Source organism: Petaurus breviceps, unplaced genomic scaffold (genome assembly GCF_028583685.1).
Source record: "Petaurus breviceps papuanus isolate PSGF00001 unplaced genomic scaffold, PetGlider_PUasm1.0 90701, whole genome shotgun sequence".
Lineage (NCBI taxonomy): Eukaryota > Metazoa > Chordata > Mammalia > Diprotodontia > Petauridae > Petaurus > Petaurus breviceps.
Genome location: NW_027187316.1, coordinates 3519327 through 3535085, shown reverse-complemented (window position 1 = coordinate 3535085; position 15759 = coordinate 3519327). Strand labels below are relative to the sequence as shown.

At 40.5% G+C, this 15759-nt stretch overlaps 1 protein-coding gene across 3 annotated transcripts in view; it reads right to left on the bottom strand.

Moving 5' to 3' along the window:
* The window catches only part of ADGRF5 (adhesion G protein-coupled receptor F5), a 158753-nt gene that overhangs the window by 91628 nt on the left and 51366 nt on the right, over positions 1 to 15759 (bottom strand). For 2 of the 3 annotated variants that reach the window (XM_069065816.1, XM_069065814.1), the window contains exon 1: positions 14575 to 15194. The exons of the other annotated variant lie outside the window; for it this stretch is intronic. The gene's annotated coding sequence lies outside the window, so the exon portion shown is untranslated. Of the gene's footprint in view, positions 1 to 14574; positions 15195 to 15759 lie in introns of those variants that run through there. 3 annotated transcript variants of the gene reach the window in all.

Sequence of the window (15759 nt, the reverse complement as noted above, 5' to 3'; positions counted from 1 at the left end):
TAAAGTTGAGGAAACTGAAGAAAACAGAGGTTAAATGACTTGCTTAGAGTCACATAACTGTTGAGTATCTGAGGTTGGATTTGACTTCAGACCCAACACTCTATCCACCTAGGTGCGGAATGACTTAGGGCATTAATATCAGACCATGTCTTATTCTTATGTGGGCCTCCTTCGCTCTCAGCAGGGAGTCTTATACATAGTTTCAGAATTGTAGCTTAATGTAAAGAAGATCCTAAAAATGACATTTCTCCAAGAATGGAATGGAGAGTGAATTTCCACTGGAGGTCTTCAAGATGAATAACCATTAATTAGGAATATTGTTGAGGAGACTCCTGTACAGGTCAATGCTGGACTAGACTTCTGAGATCCCTTCTAATTGTTTTCAGTTCGGTCATTTTTTTCTGTCATGTCCAACTCTTCATGACCCCATGTGGTATTTTCTTGGCAGAGATACTGGAGTGGTTTACCATTTTCTTTTCCTAGTCATTTTACCAAAAAGGAAACTGAGGCAAACAGGGTGAAGTGACTGAGTGAAAGTTTCTACAAAATACAAATGTAATACAGTAAAAATCACTCACTCTTTAAAGTCATTATTTTAGATTTTTGTGACCTCAGATTTTGGCAAAATCCATTACCCAGTCCTAGCTACTGCTTTGTCTTATTCTGAGCATAAAAGGGTCTCAGGATATATCTGTTGAATAAAATGGGGTCACTTATGGGGAAATCATTGTGGTCCCACTACTCTGTTATTCAGTTCAACAGGACACATTGTTATCAAAGGCAAGGATCTGTTCAGAGACAATTATCTTCTGAAATTTTCAGCCCTTTGCCATTTCATAAACAGGAAAATGGTGACCCTGAGCCATTGCAGCCTCAAAGCACCAACAATTCTCTCAGACAGAGAAATAAGATTTCTCATCTTTGGTTCAAGAACTTGTCTGTCTGTGCCTTTGAGCAACTTCCTTATCTTCTCTGATTTCATTTTCCTGTCTGGGAATTAAGAAGGAAAGGCGAGGAAGGTGGAGAATATATTGACATCATAAGCAAGGAATGAGCAGGAATGCTCACAGTCTCACTATATTTTGATGATAAATATTGTTGTTCTTTGAGTCATTTAATAATGACACCCATATTTACCCTGTCACTCAAGGCACAGAAAGTGCTATATTTACTTAGGGAAAGGCCTTGAAAAGTCACTCTCAAGCACAGAGATGGATGGTGTGTCACCATTGTGGGATGGTGAAAAAAGTCTAGGCTCCCAAGTCATAGGGCCTAGATTCAAATAACACTTCTGCTTATTACTGTGTGATCTGGGCCACAACCCCTTAACCTCCCTGGTCCTCAGTTTCTGCATTTGTCAGATGATGAAGTTGGATTTGAGGGCCTCCCAGATCCCTTACAGGTTTAGACCTATAAATCTAGGATCCCTGGGGGTGAAGAAGAGAAGCATTTATTATATAGTACCTACTATGTGTCAGGCACCCTACTAAGTGCTTTATAAATATTATCTCATTTGATCCTGCTATTATTATCCTTATTTTACAGATGAAGAAACTGAGGCTAAGAGTTAAGGAGCTTGCCCCAAGTCACATAGATAGCAAATGTTTCAGGAGGGTCATCCTTTCTCTATCTACTGTCATTCCAGTGTCAACTTTGTAAATACAGAAATGTCTATTTATGAGGCATAGATATAAAACAAAGGGCTGATCATTTCCCCAAAATAATAGAATAGAAAATAATATAAGTCTTACATCAATACATTGCTGATTCTTTTTTTTTAAAGCAAATGAGGTTAAGTAACATGCTCAAGGTTACACAGCCAGTTATTTCTGGGTATGGTGCTAAGTATCTGAGCCCGGATTCGATCCCCAGGTCATCCTGACAATGGGGCCGGTGCTCTTACTAGCTGAGCCACCTGGCTGCCCCTAAAAACAACAGCTTTCTTTTTGGTCCGTGTTTTTTTTTGGAGGGCAATTGGGGTTAAGTGACTTGCCCAAAGTCACATGGCTAGTTTTTGTGTTAAGTGTCTGAGGAGGGATTTGAACTCAGGTCTTCCTGACTCCAGGCCTGGTGCTCTATTCACTGTGCCACCTAGCCACCCCCATGGCTGATTCTTCAAAGTAATTTACATGGGAGATAGTACTTATTCCAGTCATGCTGTAGAAAGCAAAAGATAACAGTGGGAAGAACTCTGAATCACGGAGATAACTAGGTTTAAATCACTTCTGCCACTTACTTCGTGTCTTCCTTACTGAAGAAATCCCTTTCTTTCCCTGCGACTCAGGTCCCTCATCCATAAAAAGAGGGGGTTAGAGAGGACCACTCCTGAGTTCCTATCTTATCCTCAATCTATGAGCCATTGATCAGAGAGAAAAATATGTCTGGAATATTAGGTGATTCCTTGTCATTCTATCAGCCTTCCTTTGGGGCATGATGGTTTTTTAGCTTTCAAGAATCTCCCTTTTAAAATACAATTATCCCCTGGGAGGGGACCAGTCAGTAGGAACCTACTATGACACTGTGCACCCAAGGCCTCAGACAATATTTACTCCTAGGTATCAGTTGGAAGATGAATGTCTACTGGGAACAAGGGTTTGTTCTCGAGTAGATGACTTGAAGATCAGGGATCTGGGGATGGGGGTGAGATGAAGAGAAGATGCCAGGAAGGAGATAAGTGGGCTAGGATTCGCACATTCTACACAAAGCCTTTCCTGTCTCTGACACTTACTATCTGTGTGACCCTGGGCAAGTCAGTTAAACAAACTCTCCAAGGCTTAGGTCCTCATCTGTAAAATTAAGGGATTGAACTACTTGTCTTCTAAGGTTCCTTTTAGCTCTAAACCAAAGATACTGGGAACTTCATTCTCATTAATTTTAATATCGGAGAGGGGGGAAGGCATACATACACATGCCTCTTGAGATTCTTACTTGAGGAATAGAAGGTGGGATATGGGATGTGTATTGTATACCTATTCAGAGTTTTTTTTTTCTTGGAGCTACTCTGCTCCACTGAGGAAAGTGAAAAGATTCCAGGACTTCTGGAGGTGGAGTGGACAGGTAGGTGGTACAGTGGATAGAGTGTTGGACCTGAAGTCAGGAAGTTTCACCTTCCTAAGTTCAAATCTGGCCTCAGACACTTAGTAGCTTTGTGACCCTGGGCAAGTCACTTAACCCTGTTTGACTCTGTTTCCCAGTCTGTAAAATGAGCTGGAGAAGGAAATATCAAAACACTCCAGCACTTTTGCAAAAAGAAGACCCCCAAATGGGGTCATGAAAAAGCAGACGTTACTGAAAGACACAACAACGACAAAAAGGAATGAGAAGGCATAGGAGTTGAAGGCTAGCTGTTCTACTTAGTAACTGCCAAACTATGATCAGGATCTATTTGCTCTCTGAGTGTCAGTTACCTTATCTGTAAAATGGACATAGTAGAGGTAGTACCCATCCCACAGTGTTGTTATACCCTGTTGTAAACCTTAACGTACTTGTAAATATTTGATGTTGCTTGTGGCTGTTGTTTTCTTGAACATGGAAATGTCAGCTCCCCCTTTGTTGTTATTTCACTAGTGTCTGACTCTTTGTGACTCCATTCTGGAGTTTTCTTGGCAAACATACTGGAGTTGTTTGTCATTTCTTTCTCCAGCTCATTTGACAGATGAGGAAATTGAGGCAAACAGGGCTATGTGACTTGCCCAGGGTCACCCAGCTAGCAAATGTTTTTGAGGCCAGATTTGAACTCAAGTCTTCCTGACGATAGCCCCTACATTCTTTCCATTGTGCCACCTAGCTGCCCAATTCCCCCTTCCCATTCCCCAAATTGGGTAATTTAGTAAGTTACCTGGGGCACTGACAGAGTAAGCAACTTACCTATGGCAATACAATCATTACGTGTCAGAGTCAGTGCCCAGGTTTCCTTGCTCTGAGGCAAACTCTTTGTCCACAACACAGCCTTGTTGAGTATGGACAGATTTTAGAGGTTTCTGTCAGCTTGACTGTGAAAAAGATGTCTTTAATTTTGCTACCCACTAACAGAAATTCAGCACTTTCTTCAATTATGAATTTGAAAAAAGGATTCTAAGAAAAGGTCCATAGGCTTCACCATGACCCTTGCTTTCAAACTGTCATCTTCCTCTCTCTCCCACCTGAACCTTAGATTCCTCCCCTGGGTCCTCAGGCTCTGGTACCCAAGTTCTTGCCTTCTCCTGCCTGCATATCACTTCCCAGTGGTCTTCTGACCACGCATGCCCCTTTCCAACACCCACTGATCAATGGTCCTCTTCCCTTAGAATGGAATCTGCTTCAGAGAAGTGGAAGGCTTGCTTGCTTGCTTGACTTTTCATCCCCAGCACTTAGCACAGAACCTGATACATAATTAGTGTATCAGCATCATCATCATCATCCTTATAACAATAATATTATGTGGCACTTTAAGATCTTCAAAGTACTTCACAAATATTATCTCATTTGATCCTCACAACAACCTTAGGAGGTAGGTGCTATTAATACCTTCATTTTATAGGTAAAAGGATTTAGAGAAATTGAGTGACTTGTTCAGGGTTACATGGCTAGTAAGTGTCTGAGGCTGGATTTGAATACATGTCTTTCTGACTCCAGGTCCTGCACTCTGTCTCCTGTATCACCTAACTTAAATGCTCTACCTACCTACCTACCTACCTACCTACCTACCTACCTATCTATCTATCTATCTATCTATCTATCTATCTATCTATCTATCTATCTATCTATCTATCCATATGTCTGTCTTCTTGTCTTTCTACATATTGGTGTATCCATCATCTATCTATCTATCTATCTATCTATCTATCTATCTATCTATCTATCTATCTATCTATCTATCTATCTATCCATATGTCTGTCTTCTTGTCTTTCTGTCTATGTATTTATGTATCCATCTATCTGTATGTCTGTCTGTCTTTCTACATATTGCTGTATCCATCATCTCTCTCTCTCTCTCTCTCTCTCTCTCTCTCTCTCTCTATCTATCTATCTATCTACCTACCTACCTACCTATTACTACTTCTCATAATTTATCTTTAAATAGGAAAGGGTGGAAGGAAGCACTTTTCTACCCCCTCTTCTTTTACTGAACATTGTTATTTCCATGAACTTTAGACTTTGAACTCCTCCCCCTTTTTTGGTTCCAGTGGGCCTGGAAATTAGAGAGTAAGGTCAAATACTGACTGAGAACTAGCAATGCCATGGATGACAGTGACAGATAGGGAACTTTCAGAATCACTGTATATTGACCTGTATGGACTCCAAAGCCCAGGAATGCTACAGCATAGTAAAGTCAAGTAGAATCAAAGCATTTATTAGATATCTACTATATACCAGGCACTGTGCTAAGCACTTAGCACTGGGATTATTTCCTGTAATATTCTTAGGGCTTATAAGTGTGTTCTTTCTATCTTTTTGCTCACCACATTGCATTTTACAGGATCTTACCTGTAGTAAGTGCTCAAAATATGGAAGGGAAAGAAAGTAGGAAGGCAGGAAGGAAAGAAGAAAGGAGAGAAGGAGGGAAGGAAGGAAAGCAAGTAGGGAGGGAGGGAGGGAGGATGGATCAGAATTTAGGTGATTTGTCTAGATGGGTTAGAGCTTGTGTTTAAGTTAGAATTCAAATTTGGTCTCAACTCCAAGTTTAACAGATCATTTCCAGTGTATAAAAAGGACTAGCCCTGTGATTTCATGGATATAGGGCATTCCCAAAGTAGAATGTAGGTCAGTGCTTTCTCTGCAATTTGTAATCTTACAAAATTACCTAGAATACTGAGATTCTATGACTACAAATTCAGTGTTCTCCCCACTCAAATTGTCTCTCCTCTATCTCTGGTACTGAAAATTAATCTGATAAATTAATTTATGTTAATAATGAACCACGTCAAGGTTTGCTGCCACATCTCCAGTCAATGTAGTTGACCTTTAACGGGGATCTTCAGTCTCTTTCCCCTGCCTTGTCCAGAGTCCTGTAGCTCATATGTGTCAGAGCTGGGATATGAATCCAGATTTTCCTAACCTTCAGACTAGCCAACTTTTTCTCCACTGTGCCATGCTGCAAACTGTGTATTTGGGGCACTAAATGCTGTAGGAGTTTAGAGAAGGAGGACCAACCTCTGTGGGCTGGTGTGAGCAGTCAAGGTTGCATAGAGGAGGGGAATCTGGACATTGAAGTACAGGCAGCATTGGGATGGGCACAAGACCTTTCAGATAGTTTTCTCTCATTATAAGAGGCCATCAGGGCAAAGCCAATTTTCACAATGGAGAAAGGACCTGAAATCCTACTTTCCCCCAGCAACCCCCTACCTGCTGTCTGATCTCCAACATTCTCTGTCAGGGAGCAATCCACGTTTTAGTCATCCCATATAATGGTTCTGGGGGAGGGAATTGTTCTCCATGGCACCCCTGGGGACCAGACGGAAGGAAAACTTCCTTTATGTCCTGAAACCTTTCCTGAGGGCCACCAAAGAAGTCACAACTATTTTTAACTTGCCTTGGGAAAGAAAAAAATGAAATGACATATGAGGCAGTCCCTGATTTCTATCTTTAGAATGAAAAATGGGGAGGGTGAGCTTTTTTTTTTAGTCTCTCCATTTTATTCAATTCAACTAGCTCACAGGTTCATTGATTTAGAGCTAGAAGGAAGCTTAAAGGCTATCATGACCGAAACTCCCATGCTCTCTACCCCCATTTAACAGATGAAGAAACTGAGGCACAGAGAGTTTAATTGACTTAGCACTAACAGGTGCCTGAGTTGAGAATTGAGCCCAGATAGTGCCCTATCTACTTTGCCATGACGCCTCTCCAGTTTTTATTGAACATTTATTATGTGGGTTTAGTTCTAGAGAAATGAAAAAGTTCCATGTAGGAATATGAATTAATCATAGAATGTGAAAGCTGGAAAGGGCCTTGGGGATCACAGGGGTCACAGAATCATAGATCTAGATCTGGAAGGGAAATCAGAGGTTATGAAATACAATCCTCATTTTACATATGGGGAAACTGAGGCTCAGAGTAGGGAAATGGTTGTTACAAGGTCACACAGAAAGTTGCAAAGTCAAGTCTTGAACCCAGGTTCTATGTCTACAAATTCAGTGTTCTCCCCACTCGAATTGTCTCTCCTCTGTCTCTGGTACTGATGATTAGTTAATCTGATAAATTAATTTAATGTCAAGGTCTGCTGCCATGTTTACAGTCAATGTAGTTATCCTTTAACAGGGATCTTCAGTCTCTTTCCTCTAAGGAATGACTCTGGTGATGTCAACATTAAACACCATGAGAGGCTTGAAGGAGGAGGCTTTTTTTTTTGGCTCAGGAGGTCATGCTGTGGCACATCACACAGTGCACCATTTGGGTCTACCTATGTCAAACGGCCCTCCTTCCTAAGCTATTTTTGGATGGGTGACTCTTGGGAAAACCAAGAACACAACAGTTTAGAAAGACTGCTTTGATTGCCAAGGCACAGAACAATTTCTTGAACCACAGCAGAGTTTCAGGGAACCACATAGCACATGGGTCTGTATATGGGCTATGTTAAATTTGGGTTTTCCTCTCTCTTTTCCTTTTCCTCTCCTCTTCTCTCTTAACCTCCTTTCCCCTTCCCTTCTCTCCTCTCCTCTTCCCTTCCCTCTTCTTCTCTTCTCTCTCCTTCCTTCCTTTCCCCTTCCCTCCTCTCCTCTTCTTCACTTTTCTCCTCTCCTCTCTTACCTTCTCTTCTTTTCCTTTCCCTTCTCTCCTCTCCCCTTCTTTCTTCTCCCCTTCCCTCCTCTCTTCTCTCTTCTTCCCTCTTCTCCTCCCCTCCTCTCCTCCCCTTTCTTCTTCTCTCCTCTCCTCTCCTCACCTCTGTCCTCTCTTTCCCTCTCCTCCCCTCCCTTCCCTCTCTCTTGTCCTCTCCTAATCTTTCTTTTGTTTTCTTTTCTATTCCCCTCTTCTGTTTCTATTTCTATCTCTCCCCTTCCTTCTGTGTCTCTGCCTCTTTTTGTCTCTGTGCCTCTCTCTTTCTACCCCCTTACCCTATTTATCTCTCACCATGACTAGCAAATAATTGAAGTATCTTTTTCTGAAAAGAGACAGAGAGACACAAAATAATCAGAGATTCCACAGATAGTCAGTGACCACAGAGAGTCAATTTCCTTTTCTCTAAAATGGGATAATGGCTAAATGGCTAAATATAACAGATAAAATGATTGTCTTAGCTATATCACAAGATTGTTCTAAGAACCAAATAAGTCTACATATGCAAAAGTACTTTGTCGATAACCCCAGAGCAAAAGGGAGATCTACTCTGCTGCTATTATTATCAGGGAATAGGTGAGAAAGGAAGGTCTTTTTTCCCTTCTTTGTATCCCTAGCACTAAGCACAGTGCCCGGAAAATAACAGGCATTTAATAAATGCTTATAGACTGATTAATTGCCAGGTTGACTGGATGGCAATACCATACAGTTCAACATTTGGAAAGTGAACTAGACTCATATTCTATAAGAGACTAGCTTAGAATTCCTTCCAATAAGAACAATGTCCTTGGAATTGGGAAATATTTAATGAAATTAAATTCTTTTAAGTAAGAACAATGACTATTTTCCTCTCATCCTGATAAGATAGACTGTTACATGATGAAGAAGTGTCATCATTTATAGCATGGCTATAAGCTATGTTATAAATGCTATGTATAGCGTGGCTCCCAGATGTGCAGCCTGAATTCCCCTGCATTGGTGGAAGACATAGGGGGAAGACTTCACTATACTGCTCTCAATTAAATGATCTGTCACTTGCACATGTGGCATAACAAGTTTTATGTTTATTTGAAACAAACAAGAAACACAATGCTAGTTTTACAAATTTTCCTTACACCCCTCCTATTTAATTTTCATTTTCCTTGAAATAGCGTTCAGCCTCAGTATTGTGTCAGGGTATCCCAGTCTTATCAGATTACAGCAGGACATTTGTTTGTATACAATGGGGTCACATTTTCCAAAGCAAATCCAACATGTGTGTTAGTGTGATAACATTTTATCCTCCTTTCTCCCACTGTAATTCTCTGAGGACTTTTAACCTTTGAACAAGAGATTTCCATCTTCATGAAAACAGAAAGTTCCTAAATCTACTCTTATCAATCAATCTCTGTTCTTGAATATGCCCTTCGGTGGGTTTTCCCTTATTCTTGCCAAAAATGAGGCATGCAAATGCCTTTCAACTTTTTTAAAAGATATATATGATGGCTTAGTAGGGGATGTCAGAGAAATCGGTAACAATATACCTACTGAAACTGAACTCCCAAAGGATATAAGTGGATTAAGAAATCTAGTGACCTCTTCTCAGCCCTCATTTTTAACCCTCTCCTACATGTGCACTTTGCTCCAGAAATCCTATATGGGGAGTAGGGGATAACTGTTCCTCTAGAGGGTTTTATTTCCTTTGCCAGTGACTGCTGACTTTTTGTAGTTCTTAACTGGTCTGCAATGCTGCACAGCATGACCATCTATCTTCTGAGACACCGTTAGAGTCTTATAAACATAGTACAATCTCCTTCTTCTCTAATCACTATAGCAGCAAGATGTACAGCCTCAGAAAGATGAGTCACCCTCTCCCAGTGCAATTTTACCTATGACTGCTACCAGCAAGTCCCATTAGATCCTGCCCCACATTTCCACTGCCCCAAGAGTCAGGATTCCCAGACCCTTTCCTTCTTGAGCTATTTCCTCCCTCTACAATAGCTTGGTTTGCCTCCATGCCTCTAGGATTATCTTTCTATCTCTTTCCATGGCTTAGTCTTATCCCCAAACTGTGTTCATCTTGTGTTACTATCCTAATACCCTTTCCCTTGAAAAATTCATCCACTCCCATGGTTTCATCCATAACTTCAATGAGAATTGTCCCCATATTTACATCTTCATCCATGACCTCTCTTCCAAGTTATAGGCTTGTATATCCAAAGAGGTATCAGATGTTTCCCCTTGGATGTTCCTCCATTAGCCACAGACTCAAAATGTCTAAAACTCAAGTAATCATCTTTTCTCTCAAACTGGTTTTTTCCCAAGTCCAAAGTTCTGTCAAAAGCACCATCATTTCCCCAGTCATCGAGCTTCTGAATGTCAAGAATTCCTTTTTATTTCTCCCTCTCCCTTGTTTCTTATGTCACTGAGTTATGTCAGTTCCTCTTATATAACATCCCTCTTCCTTTTCATTCTAACTGCTACCACTGTTCTGGCCTTACTCACTTTTTGTAATCTAAGATACAACAGCTTCCTATCTCCAGTCTTTTTTCTCCTCAAATCCTTCCTGCATATTTCTCAACAGGTCAAACTTTTTAAAATACCATTTTAAAAACCTTTTCTCAAAAACCTTCGATGACCCCACAGTACCTATTGCATAAAATCTAGATTCGCATTTAAGGTATGCCACAATCTGGCCCCAACTCCCTTTTCCAAGTCAGTCTCCTATTTCTCCCTTGTATTTATCTCCATTTATCTATAATCTGTCCCCAGGACATAAGATGAGGGTATGGAAGAAAGTTTATACTTGGAATCAGAAGACCTTGGCTTAAGTCCCTGCTCTGATACTTACTAACTATTCACCTCGGGCAAATTTTTTAATCTGGGCCTCAGTTTCTTCTTCAGGAAAATGAAGAGATTAAACCAGATGATGATGTATAAATAACCTTTTAGTACTGAAGGTCTTGGATTCTATACCTTATGCACTTCTCTGTATGGAATTTTGCAAATTTAGTCAGCAGTCAGTAAGTGCTTATTAAATGAATGAACAAATCTCCATCTCCAATATTCTTTGCAAGGCCAGATCTGTGCAGTAGGATGTCAAGTGATAAGCTGCCATTTAGCTAGAGAATTCAAATTGTGCAGACATACCACTGGGGGTAATTTACAGTAAAAAAAAATGCTTCCCTCAACATATATTACTTCCAGGATTAGAAGGATTCATAAATTACAAGGTCATTGATTTAGAGCTGGAAGGTATCTCTGAGATCATCTAATTCAACCTCTTAATTTTGCAGATAAGAAAACCAAGGCCCTCAGGGGCGGCTAGGTGGCGCAGTGAACAAAGCACCAGCCCTGGAGTCAGGAGGACCAGATTTCGGTTCTGGCCTCAGACACTTAACACCTACACAAAGAAACTAGTCATATAACCTTGGGCAAGTTACTTAACCCCAACTGCCCTCCAAAAGGCAAAAAACAAACAAAAAAAAGAAAACCAAGGCCCTGAAAGGTGATGACTTGACCAAGGTCACAAAAGCAGTTGTTAGTGGAATAGAGATTCAAACTCTGGTCCTCTCACTTTGGATTAAAACTTTTCCTGCTTTACTCCATTGCCTCCTCATAGATCAGGGCTCCCCTTTTCCCAGGAAATGGGAAGAAAAGATGTTGAAGATAACCTTGAGTTTAATTTGTTATACAAGAATCATTTGGCACTCTTTGATCACATCCTGTTTACAAAGAACATTTAATCTGATTTGGTAAAATCTGCAAGTAACGGATCCCAAGTGCCAAGGGTGAAGTCAGTGCAGGACATAGGGCTCTCTTTCCTTTTATAAAGCTAGGACAGTGTTAGTCCTGGGTGGGGCTGAAAAGACTTCTTCCTGCTTAGGCTGTCCTCCACTAGATAGCCCTTGCCAAAGTTTGCAATTGCTGTTTTGATGGCCCTTGGTCAGATTATGGAGCCAATGATATAGGATGTTCCACAGTCCATTGGGTGGTCTTGAGTGGGTAAAATCATATAAAAAAGGGATAATGGCTTAGCTCAAGTGAGTTCCCTTGCAGGCAAGTACCTTTGTCCAGTAGCTCTTTTAATCCCATCTATGTAATGGACTGATTTGTTTTGGTTCTGGTCAGAAACTCAGAGTCTTCCCCTCCTAGATTAATCCTTTTGTGAAGGTAAACTAGGCCATCTTTTACATCAGTTCTTACCTAACTTTTAGTCAGTGAATGGGTATTGCCTTAGACAAACTGTAATCTGGGAAAGACTTTAGCTTAAAAAGGTTTCCAAAGTCTCCCACTGCCTCCAGGGCTGTCATCCGTCTTTTTGACCTGTGTCTTACCACTGGACTCTGATTCAGACTCTGGGGGAGAGTGAGAGTAATGACTCTGCACATCTCTGCTTCACTTTAATCCAACTTACTCGTGAGTTAAGACATCACCCTCCGGATTGCATTGGCCCTCTTCAAGAAGGAAGGACAAACAACAAACAATATTATGAACTAGTAGAAAAGGGGCTGAGGCAAAATGTTCTTGACTTTTAAAAAATTTAGTATTTTATTTTTCCCTTATTACATGTAAAAATATTAACTTTCATTTTTAAAAATTTTGAGCTTCAGATTCTCTCCTTTCCCTTCCTCTCTTCCCTTCTCACTGAGAATGCAATCAAGTTGATCGTTACACATGAGCAGTCATGAAAAACATATTTCCATATTAGTGAATGACTTTAAAAAAAATTTTTCTTAGCCGCTCAAGGTAGGTTTTGAGTCTGGTTTATTGCAATCCTTCTTACCCCTAAGTCACATAAGAAACCACTCAATTATCTAAATATCTGCTATCTGTTTGCTTTACTGGACTCTGGAGTTTTCTTCTCAAAATGGCATCCAAAAAGTTAACAGTGGAAAGTGATGGCTATAATGAATAAATCCCCTCCAGATTTGGAGTCAGAGGACCCAGTTTGAGTCTCTATTAGTTTCATGACCACAGACAAGTCACCCCACCTCTCTGAGCCTCAGTTTTGTTCTCTGTAAAATAAGGTTATAATCTTTGTAGCATCTACCTCACAAGACTGTTGTATAAGAAAATGCCTTGTAAACTTTAAAACTCTCTATGAATTTGAGCTATTATTCATAATGACAAAGTGACAATCAATGGAAACTATTGTTATTGACGACGATGATGGTATCTCTCAGTGTAAAATTAAGAGTTACAGCCTTCAAAGAGAATAGGTTAAGTAGAAAGCTTGTATATATAGCATTGAGTATATATTATCGGATATAGGTATGTATAGTATTGAGTGTGCCTGCCTTACTGGAAAGAGAACCAAAGTCATGAAAACTTGGGTTCAAATCCCATGTCTGACATAACAGAACAGCAAAACTATAAGCATCCATTGTGTGCCCAATCCCATGATAGGGTTTTACATGCACTTACATATATATATACACACACACATATGCATATATTAATTATATATACAAACTGTTTTCATATGTAGACATACATACATATTCATATGCACACATATGAGTGAGCCAGGCTCTAGTGTTAGAAAAGACCTTTGAGGTCATGTAGTATACCCTTCTCACTTTACAGATAAGAATGAGATGGAGTTCCTTTAACTAACTAACCCAAGTGGCAGAGACAGGATTTGAACTCATATCCTCAGACTCAAGTTCAGCATTCTTTCAAAGGTCTTAGTCAAGTCTTACAAAGAGCAAGAAAAGGAGGGCAAAAAGATCAATGTGGAAGTCAGACTAGTTCCACTAGAGGCAATTGTCACAAGTTTCCAAAAATTCCTAGCCCCCTTCTCTCTATAATCTACACGTGCCTTCTCCATTTAGTCTAAGGTGAATAGCTCCAGCCTGCATTTGACTTTTTAGACAAGCCACTTTTCTTGGACAGAACCTTTGTCCCAGGACTGAATTGCAGAACCGATCTTGGGTCCTTCTGTTTCTGAAAATACTTCTTCCTCTGGACCTCGGTCAGTAGCATGGTTGTCATGCCACTGACCTGTTGAGAAACCCTCAACATCAAGGTGGTACAATAGAAATAGTCCTGGTTCCAGAATCAGACAAACTGGTTTCAAATCCTACCCCTGCTACTTTTAACCTGGGTGATCTTGATCAATCTCCCTAGACCTCAGTTTCCTCATCTGTAAAATGAGAGTTGGACTAGAATGACCCTTGAGGTTCCTCCCAGCTCTAGGTCTATAATACTACTACTTCATTACCTCTTTACTTATGACTATTAGTCGGTCTAAAGAAAATCCCAAAAGGATAAATCACCACAAATCCAGTCTTACAGACAGGAAATGCAATACACTGCAGACCTATGATTTCATCAGTATAAGGATTTCCCAGTGTTGAAACTGCAGACATGCAAACTTCTCTATAACTAATAATCCTAGAGAGTTGCTTAACTTTCCTACTAAATAATTTGCCCTTGATCTCATAGCCATTTTGGGTCTGAGGTAAGATTTGAGCTCTTAACTCCAGGCACATCACTTTATCATTATATTATGCTGCCTGTCATACAGTATATTAGGCTCATTCCTCTACTAGAGATCATAACAAAATTAAGACAGATAGACAAGCAAAACAAAGGGAAAATATTTCTAAAATGAGTGACCCTTTCTGCTCAGCTTTCTGCTGAGCCTCCTATTTATTAATCAGCAGCATGATTATGACATAATCAATTCCCTCTCTCTGCCTCTGTTTCCTCCTCCATAAAACAAAGGCATTTGATGAAATGATCTCTAATCACCCTTCTAGCTCTCCATCCTATGATCCACCAATACTGTGATCCATCTTAGGTCCTCTTGAGAAGAAAAAGACAAATCCACTTTACCTGTCCAACACTGTCACTGGGACAAATGAGTTTCTTGATCCTCACTGGTGTTGGTCAAAGTCCTGTTTTCGACTAAGATGTCATTTGCTTGCCTTCCTCCTAAGAGGAAATCACTGACAACAGGAGTATCTTGTAGGGCTCATGGCTACAACTTTCAGCAGTAAAAAGTTCCTCTGGCCAAAAAAGACCAGTTTTGAACTGGGTATCTTCCCTGGCTGTACAGACAGTCCTGCTTCAGCTTTCACAGTGCCATCAGAGAGAGCTCAGGAGCAGTCTGGAAAACAAGAAGCCATTTCCTGGCCCCCTTCTCCGGATGGTGTATGCAATTTCCCTCACGCCTATGGGAAGTCCTTTAGTTTCTTCTTATCTGCAATACCTCTTCAACTGAGTGGTTCAACTTGTTCGGCCGATGCCCCTTTCTTTACTTTTTCTCTTTCGAAGTAAAATGTCAGAAGAATGTAACCCAGGCCAGTCCCCCCAAAGAGGGCTGGGCTATGGCAGAGAAATTCAGTGGGGGATACTTTAATTTAAGTGATGCCTCCTAACTTTGACTCGGATTTCCAGGAGGTAGGAAGAGGAAAAAACAATGAGAAAGCAAAGCTGGCTGGATGCCCTATGCTCACACATAAACTTGTTCACTCTGCAGGGTCACACAGAAGGACTGAATAGCAAGATCTATGAGAAAAACACTCAGGGATCATTTAGTCCTCTTCCCTTTCTCGAGGTAGAGCGGTCCTTAAATTGGACCAGAGGAGGAGGGCCTTTTTTTTGAGGTCTCCAGAGAAGAGCCTGGAAACCATCCTGAATTCAAAAGACCACTTAATTGCTCATCATTGATAGTTAAAGATGAGGAAGTGTCCTGGTAAGCTTCCATCAGTCTACGTTTTTTGTTGTTTTTAAGGAAGATGATTCCAAATCATCCAACCACCTTTAATTTATAGAAGAAGAATCCAAGGCCCAGAGTTAGGAGGTTACTTGTTCAAAGTCATGGCCAGGATGCTTTCTGGGGCATTAGACAGTTTGTAGGATGAGAAATGATTCCAGAAGTGAGACTCCTACTAACACATATAGTATATGTGCATATATTTATTTGGAGTGGCAGGGAAATCCTATCTTTCAATCACAAAGTTATAGAATTTTTGAAGGCAAGGAGGTCTTAGAGGTTGTCTGGTCCAACTTCCTCAT